Source organism: Homarus americanus, unplaced genomic scaffold (assembly GCF_018991925.1).
Source record: "Homarus americanus isolate GMGI-L3 unplaced genomic scaffold, GMGI_Hamer_2.0 scaffold49667, whole genome shotgun sequence".
Classification (NCBI taxonomy): Eukaryota; Metazoa; Arthropoda; class Malacostraca; order Decapoda; family Nephropidae; genus Homarus; species Homarus americanus.
Genome location: NW_024738608.1, coordinates 9,200,009 through 9,221,615, shown reverse-complemented (window position 1 = coordinate 9,221,615; position 21,607 = coordinate 9,200,009). Strand labels below are relative to the sequence as shown.

General features: G+C 40.1%; 1 protein-coding gene across 6 annotated transcripts in view; it reads left to right on the top strand.

Annotated features, from left to right (window-relative positions):
• Positions 1 to 21,607, top strand: part of LOC121874261 (CYFIP-related Rac1 interactor B-like) — a 119,963-nt gene that overhangs the window by 19,495 nt on the left and 78,861 nt on the right. The window contains exon 1 of one of the 6 annotated variants that reach the window (XM_042378363.1): positions 18,566 to 18,670. The exons of 3 other annotated variants lie outside the window; for them this stretch is intronic. The gene's annotated coding sequence lies outside the window, so the exon portion shown is untranslated. Of the gene's footprint in view, positions 1 to 18,565; positions 18,681 to 18,809; positions 18,941 to 21,607 lie in introns of those variants that run through there. 2 more of the 6 variants (XM_042378362.1, XM_042378364.1) reach the window with 2 other exon arrangements.

Here is a 21,607-nt window from a genome sequence, read left to right as displayed (position 1 = left end):
GTCCGGTCTTCTCGAACTATCCCTTGACACTGGGTCATGCAACTCGTTAACTCAGGGTGTGGTTGTTGTGTTGGCGACAGCTTCTACACCCTAAACAAATTCACGCCTAGGTGGCCCTTGGGCCGGCCATCCTCGTTACACGAGGGGCAACGATTATTTGTGTGTCACTCATGAATATGGCCAAGCAGGAGACGCACTTGTTGCTTATTTGTGTGAACATTTGGATGAGGGTCTCAAACAGTGGTTGTCAAAACAAGTCATTATATAATATACTCAACTTATACCATATATTTCTCTTTCTCATATATTTCTCTTTCTCACACACACACACACACACACACACATATATATATATATATATATATATATATATATATATATATATATATATATATATATATATATATATATATATATATAATTATTGTGTGTTTGTGTGTATCTTTATTCCTGTCTTTTCACATGGAGGGTAATTATCAAATACTTCTAGCATAATGTGTTGTCTAATCATTGTCTAATGGTAGACTCTGCTGCCATATGGCATCACAAAAATTGTGACCAAGTCCCAGATTGCAATCTGACTTTCTGCCCCATTTACACACAAGTGTAGGGTCTCAATTGTTTATCTTACTTTGACAATACAATATATACTGTACATCGTTTCTCACTCTTGATTTGCTAATTTTTTTGTTAATTTGTTGCTCCCCCAGGCCCCGATGTGGGCTGGTGACCTGTGGCTGGGCGGGATAATCACCTTACAAAAAGAAAACGGAAAAAACTAAATGATAAGTGTCTTTCTCTCCATTACTGTTATGGTTGAGTCACCAGAGCAGCGTCATTGCTCACGTCATAGTTTCTACACCAGACAACTTATAAGGCCTCCGATAATATTTAATTTGTCTCGTAATTGGAATAATTTTTTAAATCACCAAAACTGATGCACAATATGGGGTGTCCAACAGAGGGTCATGATTGTGTCCAGTGTGTCCAGTGGTTAGTGTCAGTGTTCCATGTCCAGTGCCTAGTGTGCCCTGTGTCCAGTGTCCAATGTGATAATAAGTACACCACTAAGCAAGGGTCGGGTCATACACTTCCTCACTTGGATTACATATTTAATATTTTTTCATACTCTTTCATTTTATTAGCATCATTTTTTTTAGGGGAATATCCTAGTCTGTCCCGTGTTTGTGCTATCGTCTCTCACTGTCTGGCCCTAACGAGTAAAGTGCTGTCTTATTATTAGTAGTACTATTTTTATTATCATTATTATTATTATTATTATTATTATTATTATTATTAAATTTAAAACACTGTAATGGATTTTAGGTATTTGTATCTTTTCTGTTTTTCTGAAATTGTATTTATATTTTTTTTTATAATTATTGGGTTATAATTATTCTCGTATACTGATACAAGCTTTAATAATTTAATTTTATTGATTTTGGTTCTAATCATCATCGTCAGGTTTATTATAGACAAATAGCTAATTTTTTTTCAACATCCCCAAAAGTAATACAAATAATAATAATAATAAAATAATAATAATAAATAACCTTTGTGTAGAAATACTGTACATCCAATTATAACGGTCCAGATTTTTTTCTTTAATAATTGTAATAATGAACAACAGACTATGCCTTTGTCTTGGTCTTGTGTCCATTCTAACGTGTCACTAAGAGTGTAAATACTAAGACTTTGGATGACGCTGAAGCCTTAGGGACAATGGCACCACTGGTCATACTAAACTCGATATTGAGGGTCGAGGGATGAACTAAAACGTTTGTTGAAAGGGACATTATGGCGGCGTGTGGCAACTGTACTGGATCGATGATGCCGTCTCCCGAAGCTCCTGTCTAACCTCCCCTTCCCCCTCCCTTACACCCCACAATCTCATCCCCAAGCACAGGACCCCCCCCTCATACCCTCAGCCTCGCCCCCGCACCCTCACACCCGCACCAACGCCACCACACCCGCACCAACACGCTCACATCCGCCCCCGCACCCTCACACCCACCCCGCATCCCACCCCCCCCGCACCCCCACCCCGGCCCCACCCCACACCCCCCCCCCACCCTCCCCACCCACCCCCACCCTCACACCCACCCCCACACCTTCACACCCACCCACACCTAGCACCCTCACACCCCTCGCCTCTTGCCCTCACCACCCCCACCACCGCCCCCACACCCTCCTACCACACCCTCACATCAGCACTTCCCCGCCATGAACACCCTCACACTGTCACCCCACCCCATATAGTTGGTCGGTGCTTCACACACACACACACACATCCTCACTACACACCCACATACCCATACCTCATGCACCCCACACACCGCACATTCCCACCACAACCTCACACACCCCTCAACCTCACACACCCTCAAACCTCACCTCACCCTCAACCTCCCTCAAACACAACCTCACACCTCAACCTGCAACCTCACTCAACCTCCGCACACCTCTCCAACCTCCTTACACCCTCAACCTCCCACCACTCACCTCCCACCTCAACCCTGCCTCCACACCCCTCAACCTCAACCTCAACCTCAACACACCCCACACACCCCTCAACCTCACACACCCTCAACCCTGCACACCCCTCAACCTCCCACACCCTCAACCTCACACACCTCAACCCACACACCCTCCCACACACCCTCAACCTCCACACACCCTCAACCTCACACACCTCAACCTCACACACCTCAACCTCACACTCCAACCTCACACACCCTCAACCTCACACCCTCAACCCCACACACCCTCAACCCCACACACCCTCAACCCCACACACCCTCAACCCCACACACCCTCAACCTCACACACCCTCAACCTCACACACCCTCAACCTCACACACCCTTAACCTCACACACCCTTAACCTCACACACCCTTAATCCCCACACACACTTAAAGTTGACATCTCATTATTTCAAGAGTAAGTCTGTGATACATGAAAGTAATCTTAGTTTTCTTAAGGGGAAAGGCGGCGTGACTGAACTCGTGTACACAGTTTGTTTACTTAGAAATATAAGCTACAAGTATACATATATAAGTGTAAAGTATCTTTCACGTGATGACACTTTATTAATTTTATCAAGAAGTGTAAAAGTAAGGGATTTAAGTGTATAAAGTACATGTAGAATAACTATATCTAAAAACTACAGTGTGTAAGTGAGTTTATTTACGAGTTATCTGTTTGTAATTTATTGATGATAAATAACAGCGGCTTTTTCCCATTCATACATTTTGTTTTAAATGATCGTATTGTTCTCACTGTGTATCGTGTAGTGTTGTGTTGGGCGTGCTGGCCGTAACATGACTGACTCACAACTTGGTACAGGATGTTTATAAAGTCTGTGTGCATTTAGTTTTTTTTTGGGGGGGGGGGAGTTTGTATACACATCTATTAAAACAAAATCTGTAAATGGTATATAAAAGGCAAATTAATAAAGTATGTATATTGAACTATGATAAAGCGAGCAACATGCATACTAAAGATACATTTTGTACACTGCAAGGATATAAATAACTGGATGTATGTTTATGGTTACTGCCCTTTTCTCTAACTCTCTTGACTGGTGTTACTCAAGTCTTTCTTACTGCACCTTTCTGGAGGTTTCTGCACCACTTCACAATGAAAGATTGGAGAACATAACTCAAGGAATTTGTCGAGTCATATGGGAATGGAGATCCTTTTTTGGTATTATTATTATTATTATTATTATTATTATTATTATTATTATTATTATTATTATTATTGTTGTTGTTGTTGTTATTGATCATCACACATTGTGACTGGACGTGAAGCCGTAGGGTTAATGGATATTTTTTTGAATTTGGTATGAAATTAAAATAGCATTACTGTATGCGTGCTCTGGTGTTCCCTTTATAAAACTATCTTAATATAGGAAATGTGTGTGTGTGTCTCACTAGGATTGGGACCCTTTAAGACATAGGGCCAATAAAGTCTATCGGGCCCATTAGGATTGTGGGATATTAATACTGACTCCTAATGGTTAGGTTAGGTTAGGTTGGAGTCTATTTAAGGTTTGTGGCCCACTCGAGGTATAGCTCCAGTGCCGCGGTGAGACCCCACATCCTCCACAGTAACTCTCGAGAGGGACTTGGAAACGCCTCAAACTACCTCATCTGTCACGCGCCCGTCACACAGAGGTAGACAGGTTACCTCATCTGTCACGCGCCCGTCACACAGAGGTAGACAGGTTACCTCATCTGTCACGCGCCCGTCACACAGAGGTAGACAGGTTACCTCATCTGTCACGCGCCCGTCACACAGAGGTAGACAGGTTACCTCATCTGTCACCTCATCTGTCACGCGCCCGTCACACAGAGGTAGACAGGTTACCTCATCTGTCACGCGCCCGTCACACAGAGGTAGACAGGTTACCTCATCTGTCACGCGCCCGTCACACAGAGGTAGACAGGTTACCTCATCTGTCACGCGCCCGTCACACAGAGGTAGACAGGTTACCTCATCTGCATATAAACAAGCTGTATTAATTTCACTCTGCGTCAGGTGATCTTTTATTTAATTTGGCTCCCTGTAGACTGAGGTTACCGATACACATACTGTACTGGGCAGACGAAGGAATGGTTGTAGACAGACAGACAGCTAGACGAACGGCGAGATGGTTGTAGACAGACAGACAGCTAGACGGACGGCGAGATGGTTGTAGACAGACATACAGCTAGACGGACGGCGAGATGGTTGTAGACAGACAGACAGCTAGACGGACGGCGAGATGGTTGCAGACAGATAGACAGTCACTTGAGGAACATAGCAACTCTAAACATTAAGTTTCTCCTGGTTACTGTGACGTATTAGTCCAACAGGTACCAGTTAAGGCTCTCAACCATAAACAGAGCGCCAGTACAGACGAGAGACTGGCGAACGTTCGTTTAGCTTGCATAGATATTGTAATGTCAGCATAGGAAAAGATGGGTAGGGAGAGAAGAACGGGAGGAAGGGGATGAGTGAGTTTGGGGGATAGGTGAGAGGGGGATGGGAGGGGAGGGTAGAAGGGATAGTGGGTAAAGAGGGAAGGGGAGTAGCATAATGATGTCAGAGAGTTTCCCCGTAACTGTAGTTTCCGGAGGTGACTCATGCTTAACTTGTAGGGTGTGGGGGTGAGTGTGTGGATGGAGGGAGAGTGTGTGTGTGTGGAGGGTGAGTGTGTTTGGGTGGACAGGTGTGTGTTTGGGTGGAGGGGTGAGTGTGTGTGTGGAGGGTGAGTGTGTGGGTGGAGGTGTGTGTGTGTGGAGGGTGAGTGTGGGTGGAGGGTGGTGTGGGTGGACAGGTGTGTGTTTGGGTGGAGGTGAGGTGTGTGTGGAGGTGAGTGTGTGGGTGGGGGGTGTGTGGGTGGAGGGGTGGAGTGTGGGTGGGTGGTGGGGTGAGTGTGTGTGGAGGTGTGTGTGGGTGGACAGGTGTGTGTTTGGGTGGAGGGGTGAGTGTGGAGGGGTGAGTGTGTGTGTGGAGGGGTGAGTGTGTGTGGGGTGTGTGTTTGGGTGGAGGGGTGAGTGTGTGTGTGGAGGGTGGTGTGTGGGTGGAGGGTGGTGTGTGGGTGGAAGGTGTGTGTTTGGGTGGAGGGGGTGGTGTGTGGGTGGAGGGGTGAGTGTGTGGGTGGTGATGCTGTCTGAGGATATTACAAATGGTGTTAGTGGTGGTTTAGATGATGGTAGTAGTGGTTTAGATGATGGTAGTGGTTTAGATGGTGGTAGTTGTGGTAGTAGTGGTTGGTGGTAGTATTAGTTGTGGTTAGTAGTAGTTGTAGTGGTAGCAGTCTGAATGGTGTAGTAATAGTGGTGATTGCTTGAATGTTGGTAATGGTGTTAATGAGACATAGTTCCAGTGGTGATGTTAGTGAGAATGAGGGTGGGACAATATTACCCCCCCCCCTCCCCCCCTTGCTACCTGACAAAAGAACATTGTTGTCATGCTTCCGTGAGTGGCGTGGAAGGTGGGGGGTAGGGGGTGAGGACCAGGAGGGGGGTGTGAAGGGTGGAGTCGTGTGTCTGTCCTGTGACTCACGTTCACTGAGTCACGTGTGTTTGTGTGTGTGTGTGTGTGTAAGTGTGTTTGTGTTCAAATTTCTGTATGTATACCTTGTATGTAATAATAATATTAATACAAATGATAATAATTAAAAAAAATCTTGAAACAGCAGCCAAAGGGTGAATATATACACGAGCAGAGATGATACATTATAGAACACATATACATAACTATGGTTACACTGGGGAGTGAGTCCTTTAACAAAAACTTTCTCTGCCAAACGGAGAAGAAACGCGCGTGAACAACAGTACATGTTGCAGTAACCACAAGTCAGGTAATGTTTACAGTGACTCGTCTTGTAGCTTCGATGCCGCTGTGGTGTCTGTGTGTCATATGTCTATGGGTATGTCTTTAAAGATATTTCTTTGTGTGTGTTCACTCATAATCAGCCATTCAAGTACTCCCTCAAGGACACACACACACAGGAGGGGGAACTCTAACCCCGTAACATTTAATCTTTTAAAAGTTCAACCACGAACCAGTTTTCTCAAACCACGACCAAATTTCACCCAACTCACCTTTTCCACAACACTGTTAGACCCCCTATCCCTCTCTCTTACTTGGAGAGAGAGAGCAAGCAAGCAAGCACAAGTTTCTTTCCCTTACTTAAAGAGAAGGATAGTAGATTATATCTCCTTTATTGAGAGAGAGAGAGAGGTAACATGTGGCAGTGTCGGCAGAGCGCGCGTCCTCAACTAAACAAAACTTGTAATCTCTCACCATCAATACATCACTGACTTTGCTATATAAGTTTTAAACAGTCTGGGTTGTTATCTCTCCTTGTACTAATATTTCCTCCTCTTGTGCTTCATCTTACGAAAATTTTGTAACAAAAGAAAAAGAAGAGGAAAAAGTTAACATAAGAATGATAACAGGAAGAGGAACACTTGCAGCAAAGTTTTCCTGTTATTGGTAAGACGAGGTGCATCAACATCCCTCAGTAGCCCTTCTGGTCAAATTCACACTGACTTTATAACCTTTTCATCACCAAGGTTTTCCCTCGCTTCCTCCCTCCTTTGTACATCCATCACCCAGCATCCTCCCTTTCCCTCGTTTACCAATAGTATAACGATCAATACAGTGATACCATATCCATCAACCCACACCACTGTGAGTGCACCGACTCTGCTTGCTGCACCACTTGCTCCAACTTGCTACATCCAGTCACACGAGAACTGTACATCATTCCTTTACGCTAGTAAACTGAGCAAGTACTATCCCGAAGTCAGTTTACTCTAGTCCGAACATCATAATGTAGTTGAAATTTACGGTCACATGAAAATTAAGCACCCCAGCTTATTTCACTTAATGATTACAGTAGGTTAGGTTAGCTTCGTGTTAGTGTGGTTGTTGATCTAAAATTGAAATAAGCGGGGGTAGATGATCTTCAAGTAATCCAATTATTTATATCGTTAATACCTCACAGCGGCTTTATTTGTGGTAGCAACTGTTCTGTTCAGTTACTGTCGTCGCAGCTAATGGATGACAACTCCCCACACATACAGGAAGAGAAGTATAGCACGTACGATAAGCCAACGTCGAAAACAAGTGTTATTTTATCTCGAGAAATGTTTTAATTTACTTACGTTCGTTATTCTTTGTTTTTTCTCGTCCCTTTCATCACCGGGTTTATTGCATTTATTCCCCAAAGTATACAGATTGGCTGTACCTGGCAGAGCGCCCCCTATGGAACCATCACCTAATGTTATCACTGTCTTGACTCGTTGGGACGTGCACCGGAATTGTTGCCAACTGCCAGTTATTTCCTTCATTTGCTTATCTTATTTCAATTAACTTTAAAAAATCGGTCAGTGGTTTAATGTAAGATTCTACTCGTCTGCAGTCAGAGTGATCATTTTTATTTTCACTCATCCGAACCAAGGTTGTCTGGGACGAGTGAGCAGCGCCTGTGTAAATCTTACAATACTTTGTCTTCTCTCACACTTCGTCTCCAGCTGAACTCCCTCCTTACACACGTACACTCTTCCCTTGACACAGAGCTTAGAACATGTGACCTAAAGAGCATATACGAGTACACGTGTAACATGCATAAATCAATAGTTTTATCCCCTTTAATGAACAAAGGCAACTGTCATGGTCCTGGCACAGTGTCAGTGGCGGGCGTCACCGTGCGTGTCGCTCCCTCATGTGCATCTCCCTTGGGGGAAAAGGTGTGTGTACGCAATCTATTTCACACACACGCGTGTGTGTATATATATATATATATATATATATATATATATATATATATATATATATATATATATATATATATTTTGTATGTGTGTGTGTGTGTGTATCTGTCTGTGTGGTGATCGATTTTCTGATTGTATTTGTGTGTGACATGGTCAACCAACAGAAAATAGGTATAGTTAACGAACAGGAAACAAGCATAGTTAACCAAAAGGAATCACACATGGTTAACTAACAGGAAACAGTCAGCATAAATGACTGGGTGACGTCACAAGTGGCATACTCCAAGGTTTAGTACTCGGTCCGTTACTATTGATTATATATTATATATATTAACGACATTGATGCAGGCGATGACAACAACATACGGTAAGTGAATTTGCTGATGACACAAAAATAGGACGTACGGTACAATTCACTCTAACGAGGACTCCGAAAAACTACAGGACCTCAAAATTTTGTTAGTGTGGACTGAAAAATGGCAGATGAAAGTTATCGTGGAAAAATCTATATTTCTGAGGCAAGGGAATGAAAATAAATAAACAAACTTATCAGCTGAACCGCTTAGGCAATGAGAAATCCGATTGTGAAAAATATTTAGGGATGATGAAAAGTAGAGGCGGGACCGAGAACCTACAGAACAATGAGTTAACGTACGAAATAAGGTGAGCAAAGTACTGAACTAACGTTCATCTCTAGAAGCGATAGAAACAGAAGCGATGTTATCTTATATTTAAATATTCCCTGTGAGACCTCACTAGGATATTGATATCCTAGAAAGCATTCAGAAGAGGATGACGAAGTTAATCCCAGGCATTAGGAACTTTCCGTAACATTACCGATTAAGAATTTGAATTTTCATTCATTTGAGAGACGTGGAGCGAGGGACGATATTATGATCAAAGTGTATAAATGGAAGGCGAGCTTAAATAAAGTCATATAACTGAGGTACTTAAACTATCAAATCAGGAGCGAACACGTGGTAACGGTTTTGAATTAAACTAATTTTGATTTAGGTCGGAAATAAGTAAATAGTATCGGTTTGGAAATAGTGTTACGGATGAGTGGAACAAGTTACCAAATATCTTAAACTTGAAACAGTTGGGAAGTTTCAAGTAAATAGGTTGGACAAATATATGAGTGATACTGGTGTAGACAGGGCTGTTTAGTACTGGCCAATGTGCACGCTGCAGTTTCCTTCACTCTTATCTTCTTGTGTGTCTGTGTGCATAATTTATTTTCCCGGGACAGGAACGTACAGTATATGTCTGTGTGTATGTATATTCCTGCATATATTGAAGTGTGTCTGTTGGTGTACGAGTGTGTGCGTCGTCTGTTTTCTGTGTGTTGGTACAGGTATGGAAGGTAGGTGTATGTTTTTATGTATTTGGCAGGATATGTGTGATGTCCTCCTGCGTGCGTGTTGATGCTCCTGTTTACGCAATCTATTTTCTGTGTGTGTGTTCCTTTCCATGTGGGAGTATATATATGTGTGTGTGTTTTTAATCCTCTTCAGTCGCACTCTGACCTTTCACACTCAAGAATTGCCCTTTGGCGTAACCATGACTTCGACCCTTGACAGATCTCCATCAATAAAAAAAAAGATAAAATATATATACAGTAATTCTTTCCATCGGGAGGTTTAAAAGTTTGAAGCCAAGACCCCAAACATTAGACATAAACCAATGATGAATAGACTCAACAGTGATGAATAATCTCAACAGACATAACCCTATAATGAATAATCTCAACAGACATAGCCCTGTGATGAATAATCTCAACAGACATAGCCCTATGATGAATAATCTCAACAGACATAGCCCTGTGATGAATAATCTCAACAGACATAACCCTATAATGAATAATCTCAACAGACATAACCCTGTGATGAATAATCTCAACAGACATAGCCCTGTGATGAATAATCTCAACAGATGAATAATCTCAACAGACATAGCCCTGTGATGAATAATCTCAACAGACATAACCCTATGATGAATAATCTCAACAGACATAGCCCTGTGATGAATAATCTCAACAGACATAGCCCTGTGATGAATAATCTCAACAGACATAACCCTATGATGAATAATCTCAACAGACATAGCCCTGTGATGAATAATCTCAACAGACATAGCCCTATGATGAATAATCTCAACAGACATAGCCCTGTGATGAATAATCTCAACAGACATAGCCCTGTGATGAATAATCTCAACAGACATAGCCCTGTGATGAATAATCTCAACAGACATAACCCTATGATGAATAAACTCAAGAAACATGTCCCAATCATGAATAAATTTGTTCTGGTTTGCACAGGTAATTAAGAGAAGGTTTGTGGGGAGAGTCGTGGGATGAAACGGGCCCGACTCCCAATCCACACACGCCCCAAGCTAACCTCACCTAAACATAAGATTGGGTTACATTTTGATTAGGTGCCCGTGAAGATTAGAGGTTATTAGGAGCAGACCCCTCTAAGATTGGGGTCTATTCGGTCTTGGGCCCATTAACTAGGCCCTAATCAACAACAAAAATATATAATTTACACTCACCCCAGCTTGTTTTACCTGAAGATTAACCACCTTAACGTTACATGGGGGGTAGTTGAACATCTTCAGGTGAAATAAGCTGGGTGTGAATTTTCAGGTGATCTGTCTAATCATCTAATTACTTATTCCTCTCGGTCACTGAGACAAAAAAATAATAGATTACAAAATACTAACATCGGATTTTTATTTAACAATCTGAATTACCTGTTGACGAGTCATATTGCAATATGCATGTATCTCTTAAGTAAATGACACCCCAGCAATATTAATTAGTCATATAAAGTAATCGTGGTTGGATTAGACTAAGACAATAAGCCCTTTTTAACGCTGAGCATTTTCTCGTACTCTCAGTATCCGACAAATAATTTAGCCACTCGTTAAATATAATATAGGTAAACAATGCACAATAACCTGAGAGAACGAGAGAGGGGGAATAACATCAGCCACAGCTAAACTAGTTTCCTGTTGTATAGATACAACAGGTATTGATTGGCGGAACGGCGGCGTCTGATTGGCTTATTCGATAACCAGAGACGCAGAGAAAAATGTTGAGCTGGCGCCAAGCGTACTTTTCTCATTCAGTGCAAATTAGAATTTGCTATTAATTTCTTTAAACTAATTATTGATAATTTTAAACTTCCTAAATAATTCATTACATGTATCAGGGTAATAAATCATCCGCACAGACGTCAGCCAGCGAGACACTCGAGTCACTGACTGATGTGAAGGCAGTGAAGCCAGCAAGTTGTGTTTCATAAAAATAATTATTTGGTGCACTATACACCTTCGTGATTATTAAAAACTGTCTTATTAAATAATTAATTTTCTTGGGAACATAACATGTTTTCTTTTAATTCTGTGAGTAATCAGTTAATCAGTCTTTCTTCATTATCGCATACTGTACCTGTTGTCTGTATTATAACTGCAGTATTGCTTCTGCCAATACTCGGGTGTAGATGATCCGACAGAGCTTACAATCTTATCTTCTTTCGTTTTGTATTTTATTGAATGAGAGCTAAGCGAATCATCCGCCCACTATATTGTTGTCAAAGAGAGTTGCGAATATGTAAACCTTGTCCGAGGTTTCCTGTATATATGACTTGGCTCCGAGTATGTGACCGAGACTTCTTTGTTCACTGGAATTAATAATCACTGGCCGATGTTTGTTTGTTGATGGTTGTATGTGAATAGTGGCTGATGCTTCTTTATTTTGTTTCCAGAAATTATAAATTTTTAAGTCACCTTTTATAAATCTTAATATCTGTACAATAAGTTTGATCCATCATATTTTAGACGTAATTTAATTTTATTTGTAAAAAATAAACCATTCTACATGGTACAAAAGATTCATTTTAACGAATCCATTTTTAGCGTATTTATTGTTTCAATATTTAATATTGGTAATGATCGTTCTATCAGTCGCTTTAACGGACAGTATACCAATGTTTCTGATGTTGATCAAGATAGTCTCTCTCTCGCTCTCTCTTATATATATATATATATATATATATATATATATATATATATATATATATATATATATATATATATATATATCAGAGTACATAAATGCTTCGTTATCTCATGAAATCGACAAAAAAGTACATCCTAACAGTTTTTGCGTAATATGGATTTTACGATATTTTGTTTCCCGAACAATTTTGTATGGGCGCTTCCTTCGACCTTCGATGCGGCCACGACTCCCTCTCCAATTTACGGTACCTTTCTTTCATAGAAATATTTTTTCTTATATTAAAAATGACTATAGTACAGTATATTAGTTTAGGTCTTGTAGGGGTATCGAGATATTAATGTCGTCGTCCACTACAGTCTTGTAGGTTTGGTTACGTTGGTGGTTTAATTTATAAACGATATATTATACTGTACTGTAGCAGCAGCTGGTACCTCCTGATTGTATGAATGGTTCCTTTCATAGACGATTATTTTATAGGTGATACAAGCTAACGTTTCAGAAAATATTAGGTTAGGTTTGGTTAGAATGGTTATATTTTTTTACGTCAAATCATTTGTCTAGCAGTACTGTACCTGGTAAATCTTTCCTCTGAGTATGAATTGGCGCCAAAATTTTGTTTTGAAAATCATCCTTCAGGAATTATGTTGTGCTCTGGCTGTTCTATCAGTCTGTTTCATCTTAGCTTAATCTAAACTACATAGTTATCTTCTAAATATTTCTGTGAAAGGAACCGTCCAGTGGAGGGAGTCTGCTGTAAGGCTGCGTCGAAGGTCGTTGGAAGCGCCCGTAAAATTGTGTTCAGGAAACAAAAAATCGTAAAATTTATATTACGGAAAACATGTTGCTCGTGTGCTTTTCGTCGATTTCATGAGGAAAGAAAGCATTTATATACTTTGTTGAAATTTCTTACCTCAGACGCTAAGTAAAATGGACTTATCTGTATACTGTAATATGTTTACTACAAATTTGAAAATTAAATTTATTTGATATTATCGTCTTTTCAGGTAATGGTTGGTGTGCGGCCATGTAGCGAGTACTGGAGGCAGCAGGGCAAGATGGGTCTAGAGTTCATCTGCCTTGTTCAGGAATGCTTTTTCAAACCAAGTTATTCTGTACTGTAGTAGGAAAACAAAGATAAAATGAATTTTTTGTAACCTAACTAATTTGAACAACACTAATCTTAGTTCAACTTAACCACATTAAACCTCTTTTAAAACAAAACAAAACAACGAATGGTAAAAATAGATATAATGAAAGTAACCTTGGCATTTGAAGCACCCAAAACAACCTCATAACCTAACCTAACCTTACATGACTTAAATTAGTTTGATGTTTATGTTTTAATGTTAGCTACGTTAAGTTAGGTTTCGATAAAATACTGACAAATTTTTTCGTAAAGGAATTCAGATTAAGTTTGCCAGGGTTAGATAAGGCTAAGGTTAGAGTTAGATTAGGCCAGGGTTAAGGCAGGTTGAGGTTAGATTAGGACTGTTAGGGTTAGTTTAGGCTAGGGTTAAAGCAGGTTGTGGTAAGATTAAACCAGGGTTAGGGTTAGATTAAACCAGGGTTGGGGTTAGATTAAACCAGGGTTAGGGTTAGATTAGACTAAGATTAGGGTTAGATTTGGCTAGGGTTAGATTGGGTCAGGGTTTTTTTTACGGGGATTAGTCCACCCGGGCACAGGTCACTGACCCACATCGGGGCCTGGGGGGGCGAAAATGTAATAATAATAATTCATAGTAAATAAAATTTATAATAACAAATACAAAAATGAAAACAAAGATCAAAAGTGAGAAACAATATATGTATGCTGTGTTGTCAATAGTAAGAGAAACAATTGAAACCCTGCAATTGTGTGTAAATGAGGCAGAAAATCAGATCAGCAACCTGGAACTTGGTCACAATTTTCGTGATGCCATATGGCAGCAGAGTCTACCATTAGACAATACATTATGCTTCCAATATCTTCCCAGGCGGTAATACTTCCCTGCGTGGTAGCTGCCTACTACCTAACAGGTTTGGTTGTGATATGTTATTTTTATTTGTTAAGACAGAATTTCTGGTCAAGGAAGCAAGTTACCCACCGTACGCCACTTGTATGCATACAGTGGAGTGGGTCTCGCACATGCCCACTAGCTCCCTCTATTGCATTCCAGCCTTGTCAGTTGCCTTCCTGACTTTCAATGGACCCGCGATTGATGAAATGCCTTTCTGGACAGTGAGACGGAATAGCCTGCTAATGTCTTATATATTTTATTTTATAATTTGTTTCCCTAAAACCCGCAGGTAATAGCATGGTGGAAAAAGTCATTGTAAGCATCAGGGATCCCAGATGTGTAAACTAAAAATAAAGAGTTAATTTAAACCAGTAATGAAGGTAGCGCCCCTCAACCCATACTTTACCCTCAAAGATTAGAAAGACATTTTTTCCTCTTGAGAATGTTCAGTAGATAGTTGTGATGGGCTCTCCAATGTCTCTTCCGGCTTTCCTTCTGTGTTTACAGGAGTCCATTAAGGAAGTCTTTCATCCAAAATATTGTTATGCACTAACATATGGGATATATACTGAAATAAGGATAGGTACAACATTGTATTTTAGTTAGTTTAGGAACAATGTAGTCTGATATAGGGGGGGGGGGTTATGGTAGGGAACCGTTTTAACTTGGTTTTGTTAGGTAGACCTTTTTACTGGTTAAATTTAGTTATGAAACAAGTTAGGTTAAACGTCCTCGGGTAAGACCACGTAAGAATCCTCTTATTGATCCTCCGACTCTTAGCATGTGACGAATTACACTAAAAATTAATAATTGCTGTGTAAAAGAAAAGGTGAAACTGACAAAAAAATATGATTGCATGGGATATATCTGCCATAAACGCCTTACTTCTGCTCTTTTAACCACCTGTAAAATAAAACAAAGGCACACACCCCAAAGCCATACGTTTCGTTCTAGGGCGAGGCTTTTGTTGTGAGGTATATTTATGAAAACAAATCACATAGACTGGTTAAATTATAAGAAATGTACAACAGAAGCCTTGTTTTGGAATGAAGTCGGTGACTAAAAATTGCGATATGGTAGTAGTAGGGAGTTAGTAGTTACTTAGCTTCAGGTGTCCATGGTAATGCTACAGAGGGAGAGGGACTAATTTTGTACCTGCCTTACTCATAGTGATGGTTTACTTAGGTTTCACACTGTACAGCCACCACACTTTCCTTCAAATCTTGTATATTCCACTTTAGTCTCTCCCTAATCACCTTAACCTCCTCCCAGTGTTACTTGTACTTTTCTATCCAGTTCCCTAGTACAGTAGGTTCTATGACTATAAAGAGCCGGGTGTTCTTTAAGAGGTTATGGCTCTGCAGTACGCTTGGCTGATAACCCTACATTATAAGAAAGTATAGGAGGCCGTCAGTTCTCACTCAACACTATATTCTAGCAGCTAAGTGGACCGCAAAACTTCTTGCTTTCAAAATTCTTCTCTCCATTTTAGTCTCACGATGATTATATGTAATAATGTAAGTTACTTAACTGTAACTAACAATAATTATCCTTGGGCTACGCTGCAACTACCACCCTAAATCACATCCGTTACTAATGTTATGGGGCATCCATACCAGTCATCACGCTCTTTTCTTACTTTGCATAAACACAAGTTTCCCTGACTTAAATTCCGAACCATGCTCTTCTACAGTAGTTCTACCATCGTTCTCACTTCAATCGTCTCTAAAGTCGTGGATGATGAAATCTGTCATGAACAACTAATACCGTATTGTGATCTAACTTACAGTACACACTTAAAGATCTTAATTGTTTAAATGAAGTAATACGTTACAAGTACAACAACACCTTTACTAAGTGGCGAGATTGCCAATGACAAATAATTCCACGAATAGAAACTCTAAACCAGGGGTTCCCAAACATTTTCCAGTGCGAGTTCCTCCAGTACTGTCGCCTATGCATTAGATAATTATGAAGTCTAAAAGTAAACACTGGCAGAAACAGGCTACAACTGTCCTCTTTAATGTAACACGCTTATATGATCATTTAATGCTCTATACCCGGAATATAATTACATGGTTAAGCAACATACAGTAACCTACAGTTTTCTTAGTTATAACGTTGTCATACTTTACGCGTATTTCGTATGTGACATGTGTGCATCATCATATCATTAATTTTCAATACAAGTTACATCAGTCACATTTCATATGTAACGTGTGTGCTTTATCATTTTTTTTCTGTTAACTGGGGGTATAATTATGGGATTAAACAACATAGCACTCAATTTTCTAAGTTTAAGTTTGATATGCGGTTACGGTAATATTTTTTTATAAACACCAGTGACGAGAAAGCTGCCTCACAAACATAGGAGCTTTCAAATTGTATCAGAACTTTGATAGCTCTATTTTTAATTGCTGAATGTCAGTTTGATAAATAACCCAAAACATTGATATGTCATCACAGATAGCAAAATTCACCCTTGCCTCGTTGTCAGCCTGTGATTCCGCTATTTCGAGGAGAAAAGAGCCACATTGTTTTACATCTGTCTTGAACAGAAACTGAACAAAATCCAAAGAATCGGTAAGCAGCTCGGGAAGTCTATCATTGATATTTGCTGTCATTTTTTGTCTGCATCCATGGGAAGTACAGAGTGCATTGAGCTGAGAAGAGTTCAAATGTAGGAGTGTGTAGCTGAGAACAGTTCAAGGTAGGAGTGTGGGGCTGAGAACAGTTCAAGGTAGGAGTGTGGGGCTGAGAACAGTTCAAGGGTAGGGGTGTGAAACTTCTGTTGCGTACCGTGTCGTCAGTGTTCGCCTTCCATGGACTGACCTGACTTGACACAAGGAGAGTAATTGCATTATTCCTTTGACCATAATTTATAGTCCCGACTTAACGAGACAGCAGCTGGGCCACGTTCTTCAGTCCTTGACACCTGGGACCCCATGATCTCTATGCGACCCCTTATGATGCATCTTGCGACCCCATTTGGTAATTTTAGTTAAAATAGGATAGTGTGTGTTGGCTCGCATGACCTAAAAAATAAGTTAGCCCCTGGCCGTTGTATATTTTTAACAATGATCATTTATTTATATTAAAAGTGGCGTCACCATAGATGGATGGGGGGGCTATGTGAGATAGTCTACTAACCACTTGTGTAAAGGGTCTCCCTTTTTGCAAAACAAAATCGCCTGGCGTAAGCCAAATAAAATATTAAAAGTGGCGTCCCTGTAGTGAGGGGTTAACAATCGCTTGTTACTGTACTTGAAGACTGTTTGAAGTTTTTGTGTAAAGAAGACTTTCATGGCGGGTCTGTGGGCCAAGAATCAATGTTAGGAGCTGAACTTGGAAGATACACATATATTCATGTGTTGAGGTGATGTATAATCACCTAACACACCTAAATTGTTGTGTATGTTTAAGTTTAGAGGCTCAAAGTTGGCATGGTGCTGATATTTAGACCCATAGAACTATGGACGTCTTTACACACACACACACACACCCAAAAAAAAAAAATTACTGTACCGGAATACATTTGAACCACTTACAAAGACAATATTCTGCAAAATGTCGTAAGCTAAAATTTTACTTAAATTATTTTCTAATGTTCTAATTTGACCAGAAAATAATTTATGTAAAATTGTAGCTTACGACATTTTAAAAACATTGTTAAATATAATTATGCGGTTATATATAAAAAATATAAGGCTAAAAACGCTTCTTTATAGTTGCCTGGCCAACTCTTCGAATTTTTCGGGAAATAAATAAATAAACGAAGGGCCGGCGTTTCCGAGGTGTTTGATAAAGCACTGGAATATTTTTTCATGTGGCGAGAAAAAAATGCGACATATCTTCTTTAATTTTTAAAGCCAATACGAGATTTTCACTTATATATTACATTATTTTACAATATTTTTTAACGTTTAATGAAGTAGATGCATAAATACATGGGTGGTAGTGGCCGCCTTGTGTTATCGCTATCAGAGGTGGTCTGGTGGGGGGTGGGGGGAGGCGACTACTGTGAGTGCCAACACACCTTTATTATTTATTCACTCTGGTCTTGACTTTTTGTCTCCTGGCTTTACCACCTACAAGGAGGTATTTATAGAATTTAAGATATCATTATCATGGAACTGACAATTATAGATTTATAGGCATGCTAGTTATTATCGTTTTGTTAATAAGGATAATTGAATTGGCAACTCAGTTGCTGCAACTGTGTGCGCGGGAGCTTCGTGGGTAAACTGAACTTTGTAAAACAGTAGAGCGACTCCTCGCAGCTGCTGCGGATACCTACGTGTTGGCTTCTTGACAACTGTCTACAGTATACTGTGTTATGAAGTGCTTAGTAGCTCAGTAGTAATTCTATACTTACAGTGAGTTCAAGTAAGTAATGTAAGATATTATCCTGCTTCCAGTCGTGTGATTGTGTAACATTAGTGCTATCAGTCATCCGTCACCATGTATTTCTCAACTCGGCAAGTGTCAAGAACTGATAAGTGCATCGGGAGCCGTTTGGGGACGTGCTCACGGAACCACTCCCTTATCCGCTAATTAAATGGGACTATCTCACTACTGAAGAGGCAGTAGGAAGATAAACGACCCTTTACTGAGGATAAGTACTTACAACAAGAGTGCTGTGGGAGGTTGGTGATTAGTAGGGCTACTTATTACTGAATATTAGGGTAAATGTTTACGAAACTGTTATCGTTAGAAGTTGTTTGTTGATTTTCTTTACATTTGCTATACTTATTGTTTTGATGATTTTAAGTATATTAAAATAAACAACTTTCTAGTATAATTTAAAGCATTTTTTATTTATTTACTTTTTTTTTTATTGGGCACTCCCCTACATCCTTGTGTAAGGTGAAGCGCAGAAGCGTTTACAGCGCCCAACAGGGAAGCATGCTAAGTTCATGCTTGCCTTTATGTCTCATGAGTTAAGGGCGTAGAAGCCTGAAGAGTTAATGGTTTATGTCATCAAGTTATTGGAAGCTCCAACAACTCCCTGAATACGAATTCGCAACTTTCGACTTACAACAGGTACCTACTTTACAGTACTGCTAGGTGAACAGGGACTAATGGGGGCTAGGAAGTATGTCCAAACAACTTCCACCGGCCCGGGGATCGAACCCGTGACATCTCGCTTGCGAGGCAAGAACGGTACCGCCTCTACCACCGGTCCCCCGTTTACTGTAATCTTGCTTCACAATTCTCCTCCCGGCGCCATTTTGGCTGTTTACCTCGCTGAATCCCTCTTCAACAGACGTTTCCTGAATGATGGTGAACGCTTTCACGAATTATTCCTGGTGTATATTAACCTCAATATTAAGGTAAGTTGTTTAACACATAAATTAACACGGTAATGCATAGAACCTGATAAAACTTTACCTAACATACCCAACCTATGGGTCTGTTAGGTCAGGTTCTATTAGGTACTATGTGTTGTCGTTTCCATTTGTGTTTAATATCATGCTATTAGTATGTACAAAAAATTTAAACCAAATCGCACATTTCCTTCGGGTGATAAGTTTCGTAAACCTTTACCAAATTTGGTAAGCAGTTAGCGACGATACGAGTGTCAAAGGTCGCAAAGGAGGTTGGTGATTGGTCTTGTAGGGATTGTGCAGATTCATAGTTCACCTTTGAGTAAGCTGGTTGCACGGGTCAGCGAATAAGAAGGATATAAGGTCAAAGGGTGTTAGCCTGTTTTACTGCTGTCAATCTTTAAAGCCTTCAGGGTCCGGGTCCCCTCCGTTACCATACTCTTAGTCGTGGCTATAACAACCACCGCTCAAATGGTTACAGCGTGTCAGGAATGTCAGTAGGAAATTGATTTAGGGCGTTGAACAGTCTTTATATAATACTGCTTAAGATTAGGTTTTAAGAACTCGTAAACATTTGAGCGGAGCTGTGGTTGATATTTACAAATATTACGTTAGAAGTAGATTAAGATTACTTTAATTAGCCTTAGTCACTTAGCATCAGACTGATTAAATATAATTAGGTACCGCTGTGTAGATTTTCTTAATATTGTCTTCCAATTGTTGCTCAGTGAACGAGTTTCTTGAATGTTATTTTGGCACGATTTTTGTTATGTATTAGTTAAAGTAAATCGGCTGCATTCTTACATCTTCAGTTACGTGGGACATTTATCGTATGAATCTTTCTGTCAACATGTAGCATAATGTCACTTAACGTGTAGTAAGAGCCGAAGAGGAACAGTACTGTACAGTAAATCAACTCGGACGACAATAGCTAAGGTAGTCGCCACTGTGCCATGACGTCAGGCCACAGCACTGGCAGCCTTTTGCTAATAATTTTCTCGCTTATTGTAGTGATAATGTTATGTATAAATGGATTAGGTAAATAATGAGTTGGTGTAAAGACGTGGCGTTTGATAGGCCCATGGTTGTAGTTATTGTTTGGTGTAAAGACGTGGCGTTTGATAGGTCCATGGTTGTAGTTATTGTTTGCTGGATGTTGTGATTGGGTATACGCTTGGAGTGACAGTTACTTACTGTGGTTGGTATGATAAAGATAAGTAAGAAAGGGTGTGAGTCTACTGATAACGCCAGATAAATAAAACAAAGTGCGTGTTGTCTGGGATTGAGAGTTTGTGGCTGGTCAAATGGGCCCTAGTTTTAATAGTCCCCAACTAGTCATAATCAAACCAATAGGATTTGGGCTCTCTTGTTGGACCTCAATCCTCGTCGTGAATCAAGTTGGTTAGGTTCGGTTGAACCCTATTAGGACCAGGTTGAGTATTTGACCCTTATGTAGTAGACTTGGCTGCCACAGGACCTGATGATATGTACTACTTCGTATTGTGATTTGCTTGTGTTCTTGGTCTTATTTTCATGCCATTTTTATCACGGATTCTTTGCTGTTTTTGCCTGTATTAAAATGACTTAAGATTGATACACACATTTCGCTGCTCTTGAGATCCACTGAAGAGATTGTGACTCGCGGACATTTTTAATTGTGTTGTATTTGCTGTAGACGCTTCAGCTGTCAGGATGTTGCTGTTATAAACTCCGCCCGTTAATTACAAGATGTGTTTCTTGGTAGGTGATGGTTGGCCTTTATATAATTACTTGTTTCCGTTCAGGAGCTTAAATTTTCTTTGAGAGTATCATTTTATATAACCAAAGATTCGTCTCTCACAAACAATCCTTGGTATGGCCACAAAAAATCGATGCCAATTTTTATTTTGAAGTTGATAATTTGTTGTATAATAGGAGAGTTTTATCCCTTGCTTATGAGTTACGAGCGCGTAGCAGCGCAGTACAGTATTTACATTAATGTTAGTC